Source organism: Triticum aestivum, chromosome 3D (genome assembly GCF_018294505.1).
Source record: "Triticum aestivum cultivar Chinese Spring chromosome 3D, IWGSC CS RefSeq v2.1, whole genome shotgun sequence".
NCBI lineage: Eukaryota > Viridiplantae > Streptophyta > Magnoliopsida > Poales > Poaceae > Triticum > Triticum aestivum.
The window spans coordinates 401,349,228-401,356,913 of NC_057802.1; positions in this window are offsets into that span (position 1 = coordinate 401,349,228).

Consider the following 7,686-nt stretch of genomic DNA (forward strand, 5'->3'; position numbering starts at 1 on the left):
GATGCACATGGTGATGGTGAGTCCACTGTCCCGTGCAACTCTTTAGCTGTTGTTAATCTAAGGCCCTGTTTGGTTAAAAAGTCCTAGGACTTTTTTTAGTCCCAACTAAAAAGTCCCTTGTCCCCACCTGCTTCGTTCCAAGGACTATACATGGACTAGAGGTTATTAAATGACATGCTAAAAGACCATGTTACCCCTAGTAATGAACTAATAGAGATAAGGTGCGATGCGGGGCAGGGGAAACTGTTGGAAAAAGTCCCAAAAAGACTCTCCCTTGGGGTCTTCTTTCTTTAGTCCCAAATGCCCACTTTTAGTCCCTAAAAGTCCCTCCTGTTTGGTTGAGATGGGACTGAAAGGGACTTATTTTAGTCCCTACACCAAAAAGTCCCTGTAAACAAACACCCTCTAATAATGCTGCTGGAAAATTGATGCAATGCCACAGTTAAAAGCAAATTACATGTTTAATGAATTTTATTGTTAATATAATCTCTCTGTTAATATGAATCAATGCCACTATTTGAGAAATGCTACTGTCTTGCTTTATTTCCCAATTAGATAAGTTAGATGCTTCTTTTTGTTGCCTTCTGTGTCATCCACCGTTATTGACCACTAGTTGTTTCCTTTGCACCTTTGTGTAAATAGGGTTATCTACTTCACCTCGTTGCTATTGTGACCTTTTGTTGCACTGCACAAAACACTTTTGTTTTAAGAGTGTTTTGTGCAGTTCAACCAAAATGTCACACCGACAACGTTGCTTGATTGCTTGATCTTAGTGGAACTGCACAAGAGGAGATCTTACTTCCTATCCATGTTGGCAAATTTGGTTCAGATCTTCTTCTTGTGAGTTGTTTGAATTCCGCGTCATGAGAGGTCAGTACTAGCCTTCTTTCACATGATTGTGCAGTGTGCTTTCATATGTTGTGCTACTTGTACGGTAATGTTGCTTGATTTTAGTGAACTGCACAAATGGAGACAAGACTTCCAATCTGTATGTGCACCGTAATATCCCATTGAGGTAAGATAAGGATATTGCACAACTTTTGGCCTGTATTTTGCCACTTTCATCAGAAAATTAATGTCGTTGTTTAGTGCTATACTTGTGCTCCCTAATTGACATGCCAAATCTTACATTGAAGGCGAAGCTTGTCTGTTATTGAACCAAGTGATGAAGGGGAAGAACAAGCGGAAGAAAACAAAAATCAACTCTCGATGTTGTAATGAAGCACTAGAACTCTGATGACACAAGTAATGATATAGTTTTGCATCTTGATTTATTGCTATGGCTGGAACGAGCAATTGTTTTGCCACTGATTTGATGCCACTCTTAATGTAATATGTAATTATCTCTACTTGTGCAAACAGGGATCTTCTTTGAAGATACCATATATTTTAGTGGAACTGCAAAATAAGATATTGGAAACATTAAACTAATCGAGGAGTATATAGTAAGCATGGCAACCACAGTAGATAACAACAGATGGTTCCGGAGAAGTGCTTGATCTGTATGCTCTACACAATAAGCCTCCTGACAAACGTTGTTACTCGCCCACAGATTTCATCCATATGATTGAGCTTTGTCATCTCTATTAGTGTTGTGCTACTGTTTAGATACTGTATGAGAAAGTGGTATTGTCCTTGAGAAGTGCTTCATTTGTGCTGTTTTAAATATTTCCTTTCCTTTTTTTCGAGCAAACAAGGATGCTAGCATTTAGCTGTCCTCTTGTCTTTGCACAACAGGATCATCCTCCCCTAAAGAAGAATATGGAGTAAACGAAGTGACTAGTTCCGATTATGCCAGGATGAAGAAGCCATGTCTATCTTCTCATCAGAAGGACCAGTTGAACGATGGTTACATTACTCCCCACAAGACCAAACTAACTTCAGCTTAGAAGGACTGACAGATCTCCATCTTTTTTGCTGGTTTGCGCAAGTATAATGTTGTTCTAGGATTCTTTCCGGTGAGTTCCATTTTTTTAAAGTGTGCTCTACATGGACCATGTAGGTGCCTGTTTAAACTGTCAATTCATAGTACAATTTGCTTTATACTAATAACTTATTTTGTATTTGTGCAAACAGGGGTGCTCAGCTTGATTTCAATGGGAACTGCACAAAATGTTCATGAATACATCGAATCATTCATTTCCACCACAAGAAAGGAGGTGCCGATATGTTCAAGGAGTTGCAACATATAAAGGCGAAATCATACAAGCTACGCGCGAATTTGGTTGATTTTGGTGGAACTGCACAAGAAGAACAACTGGTTATTTAGCACGAGGTGCCATGTCAATGTCCAAACTGATGGCAAACCCTGCCCATTCCACAATCGTAGGCATTTGATATTTTGGAATGGGAAAACCTTTTTAAAGTTTGCTCATTGATGTACGCAAAACAAAACACATTTGACACTTTGGAATGGGACAACCTTGTCAAATTTTGCTCACTGACGTTAGCAAGAAGACATGCGTTTGATATTTTCGAATGGGACGCCCTTTGCTGTCAGCAGCATCGATCGATTTTTCTTTATTCTTTAGTTGTGAAGTAAATATTGGCTCTGACATGTGAATCGCTGAGATGCATAATCATCGATTGTTTTGAATGTTCTCTATGAATTGCCAGACCTATGTGTTTGATTGCAATGTACAGGAACGCTAAAAAGCAGCTCAAACTCTTTGTACTCCCTCTGTTCCTTCGCATATTAGATTTCTTTCAAGTCAGTTGATTTTACATTGTGAATGTTCATAATTTTTTCGAAAAGATTGGTCAAAGTAGAGATACTTTGACTGCAGACAAAACTTGTATGCAGACTAAAAGGAACCGGATTGAGTACATGTGAAACTACTGCAAACGAGGTGATCACCCTGGGAATAATCCTAGTACGTATTGTTTTGCATGTTCATCCAATGCCACTGATACAAGAATTTGAACTAATCGAACTAAATTCATTCATACACAGTCAGATTTCATATAAACATGCCAGATTTCATTACATTTCATACATTCTTCAACTAAAAAGGGGTGCAGTGGAGGTATAATTAATTAACCGAATCTACCCACCTGTGTCTGGCTGAGCCGAACAGAAGCTTATTCTCCAGCGGACTGACCTTCAGTGACTTAACTGCTGGTGCAGTTGCGTAACTGACATGTGGCCCAGATGCCTGCTGGGCCCACGTGTCAGTGACCCAACTGTACCAGTAGTTAAGTAACTGAAGCAACGTACTTCTCCAAGATAGCTCTCTGACTCCACGTCGCCGCCAAGAAGCTAATCGGCCGTCAATGGTCAACTCGCCTAGCTTGGCTTCAACCGGAAGGTAGCAGCGGTGGCCTTACTTGGACCCGAGGGGCGGCGACCTACCGTGTTCTACTCTTCCTCGTTTTCTGTGTGGCGCGGCCTCGTTGGCAGTGGGGCGGGGCCTCGACGGAGCCGGCGATGTCCTCTGTCTCGTTGCCGGCGGGGTGGTGCCTCGGCGGAGTGGAGGAAGTCCTCCCCCTTATTGCCGGTAGGGTGAGGCCTCGGCTAAGCCGTCGATGTCCTCTGCCACGTTGTTGGCGGGGAGGGGCCTTGCTACCTCTTGAGCATGCATTGGTTTTTCGCTTGAAGAGGAAAGGGTGATGCAGCAAAGTAGCGTAAGTATTTCCCTCAGTTTTTGAGAACCAAGGTATCAATCCAGTAGGAGGCCACACGCAACTCCCTCGTACCTACACAAACAAATAAGAACCTTGCAACCAACGCGATAAAGGGGTTGTCAATCCCTTCACGGCCACTTGCAAGAGTGAGATCTGATAGAGATGATAAGATAATATTTTTGGTATTTTTATGATAAAGGTTGAAAGTAAAGATTGCAAAATAAACGACGACAGAAATAACTAGTTTGCGGAAGATTAATATGATGGAAAATAGACCCGGCGGCCATAGGTTTCACAAGTGGCTTCTCTCAAGATAGCATAAGTATTACGGTGGGTGAACAAATTACTGTCGAGCAATTGATAGAATTGAGCATAGTTATGAGAATATCTAGGCATGATCATGTATATAGGCATCACGTCCGCAACAAGTAGACCGACTCCTGCCTGCATCTACTACTATTACTCCACACATCGACCGCTATCGAGCATGCATCTAGAGTATTAAGTTCATAAGAACAGAGTAACGCATTAGGCAAGATAACATGATGTAGAGGGATAAACTCAAGCACTATGATATAAACCCCATATTTTTATCCTCGATGGCAACAATACAATACATGTCGTTTCCCCTACTGTCACTGGGATCGAGCACCGCATGATTGAATCCAAAGCTAAGCACTTCTCCCATTGCAAGAAAGATCAATCTAGTAGGCCAAACCAAACTGATAATTCGAAGAGACTTGCAAAGATAACCAATCATACATAAAAGAATTCAGAGAAGATTCAAATATTGTTCATAGATAATCTTGATCATAAACCCACAATTCATCGGATCTCAACAAACACACCGCAAAAAGAGTTACATCGAATAGAACTCCAAGAAGATCAAGGAGAACTTTGTATTGAGATCCAAAGAGTGAGAAGATGCCATCTAGCTAATAACTATGGACCCGAAGGTCTGTGGTAAACTACTCACACATCATCGGAGAGGCTATCGTGTTGATGTAGAAGCCCTCCATGATCGATTCCCCCTCCGGTGGAGCACCGGAAAAGGCCCCAAGATGGGATCTCACGGGTACAGAAGGTTGCGGCGGTGGAAATAGGGTTTCGTGGTGCTCCTGGTTGGTTTCGGGGTATGTAGGTATATATAGGAGGAAGAAGTAGGTCGGTGGAGCCACGAGGGGCCCACGAGAGTGGGGGCGCACCCAGCGGCAGGCGCGCCTCCCTGCCTCGTGGCCTCCTCGTTGATTTCTTGACGTCCACTCCAAGTCCTCTGGATCACGTTTGTTCCCAAAAATCACGCTCCCGAAGGTTTCATTCCGTTTGGACTCCGTTTGATATTCCTTTTCTGCGAAACACTGAAATAGGCAAAAAAACAGCAATTTGCACTGGGCCTTGGGTTAATAGGTTAGTCCCAAAAATAATATAAAAGTGTATAATAAAGCCCATTAAACATCCAAAACAGAATATATATTAGCATGGAGCAATCAAAAATTATAGATACGTTGGAGACGTATCAAGCATCCCTAAGCTTAATTCCTGCTCGTCCTCGAGTAGGTAAATGATAAAAACATAATTTTTGATGTGGAATGCTACTTAGCATATTCTTCAATGTAATTTTCTTTATTGTGGCATGAATGTTCAGATCCGAAAGATTCAAGATAAAAGTTTAATGTTGACATTAAAATAATAATACTTCAAGCATACTAACCAAGCAATTATGTCTTCTCAAAATAACATAGCCAAAGAAAGCTCATCCCTACAAAATCATATAGTTTGGCCATGCTTCATTTTCGTCACACAATAATGCTCTCATCTTGCACAATCCCGATGACAAGCCAAGCAATTGTTTCATACTTTAGTAATCTCAAACTTTTTCAACTTTCACACAATACATGAGCGTGAGCCATGGATATAGCACTATGGGTGAAATAGAATATAATGAGGGGGTTGTGTGGAGAAGACAAAAAAGGAGAAAGTCTCACATTGACACGGCTAATCAACGGGCTAGGGAGATGCCCATCAATTGATGTCAATGCAAGGAGTAGGGATTGGCATGCAACGGATGCACTAGAGCTATAAATGTATGAAAGCTCAACAAAAGAAACTAAGTGGGTGTGCATCCAACTTGCTTGCTCACGAAGACCTAGGGCATTTGAGGAAGCCAATTGTTGGAATATACAAGCCAAGTTCTATAATGAAAAATTCCCACTAGTATATGAAAGTGACAAAACAAGATACTCTCTATCATAAAGATCATGGTGCTACTTTGAAGCACAAGTGTGGAAAAAGGATAGTAGCATTGTCCCTTTTTATTTCTTTATTTCTTCTTTTTTGGGCCTTCTCTTTTTTTGGCCTTTCTCTTCTTCTTTTTATTTGGGACAATGTTGTATTAATAATGATCATCACACTTCTATTTATTTACAACTCAATGATTACAACTCGATACTTAGAACAAAGTATGACTCTATATGAATGCCTCCGGTGGTGTACCGGGAAGGGCAATGAATCAGGAGTGACATGTATGAAATAATATGCATGGTGGCTTTGCCACAAATACGATGTCAACTACATGATCATGCAAGGCAATATGACAATGATGAAGCGTGTCATAATAAACGGAACAGTGGAAAGTTGCATGGCAATATATCTCGGAATGGCTATGGAAATGCCATAATAGGTAGGTATGGTGGCTGTTTTGAGGAAGATATAAGGAGGTTTATGTGTGATAGAGCGTATCGTATGACGGGGTTTGGATGCACCGGAGAAGTTTGCACCGACTCTCAAGGTGAGAAAGGGCAATGCACGGTACCGAAGAGGCTAGCAATGGTGGAAGGTTGAGAGTGCGTATAATCCATGGACTCAACATTAGTCATAAAGAACTCACAAACTTATTGCAAAAATCTACAAGTCATCAAAAACCAAGCACTACGCGCATGCTCCCAGGGGGATAGATTGGTAGGAAAAGACCATCGCTCGTCCCCGACCGCCACTCATAAGGATGAAAATCAAACAACACCTCATGTTTCAAATTTGTTACATGACGTTTACCATACGTGCATGCTACGGGACTTGCAAACTTCAACACAAGTATTTCTCAAATTCACAACTACTCAACTAGCACAACTTTAATATCACTATCTCCATATCTCAAAACAATCATCAAGTATCAAACTTCTCTTAGTATTCAACGCACTCTAAAGTTTTTATCTTGGATGCCTATCATATTAGGACTAATTTTATAACCAAAGCAAATTACCATGTTGTTCTAAAGGACTCTCAAAATAATATAACTGAAGCATGAGAGATCAATTATTTCTATAAAATAGAACCACCGCCGTGCTCTAAAAGATATAAGTGAAGCACTAGAGCAAAATTGTTTAGCTCAAAAGATATAAGTGAGGCATAAAGAGTAGTCTAATAAATTCTGATTAATGTGTGTCTCTCCCAAAAGGTGTGTACAGCAAGCATGATTGTGGTAAACTAAAAAGTAAAGACTCAATTCATAAAAGATGCTCCAAGCAAAACACATATCATGTGGTGAATAAAAATATAGCTCCAAGTAAAGTTACCGATGGACGAAGACAAAAGAGGGGATGCCTTCCGGGGCATCCCCAAGCTTTGGCTTTTTGGTGTCCTTGGATTTTACCTTGGGGTGCCTTGGGCATCACCAAGCTTAGGCTCTTTCCAATCCTTATTACATAATCCATCAAATCTTTACCCAAAACTTGAAAACTTCATAACACAAAACTTAACAGAAAATCTCGTGAGCTCCGTTAGCGAAATAAAACAAACCACTACTTTAAGGTACTGTAATGAACTCATTCTTTATTTATATTGGTGTTAAACCTACTTTATTCTAACTTCTCTATGGTTCATAAACTCCATTACTAGCCATAGATCCATCAAAATAAGCAAACAACACACGAAAAACAGAATCTGTCAAAAACAGAACAGTCTGTAGTAATCAGATTTGTTCAAAAACTTCTGGAACTCAAAAAATCCTGAAAACTAGGACAACCAGGACAATTTGCATACTGATCTACTGCAAAAAGAATTGTT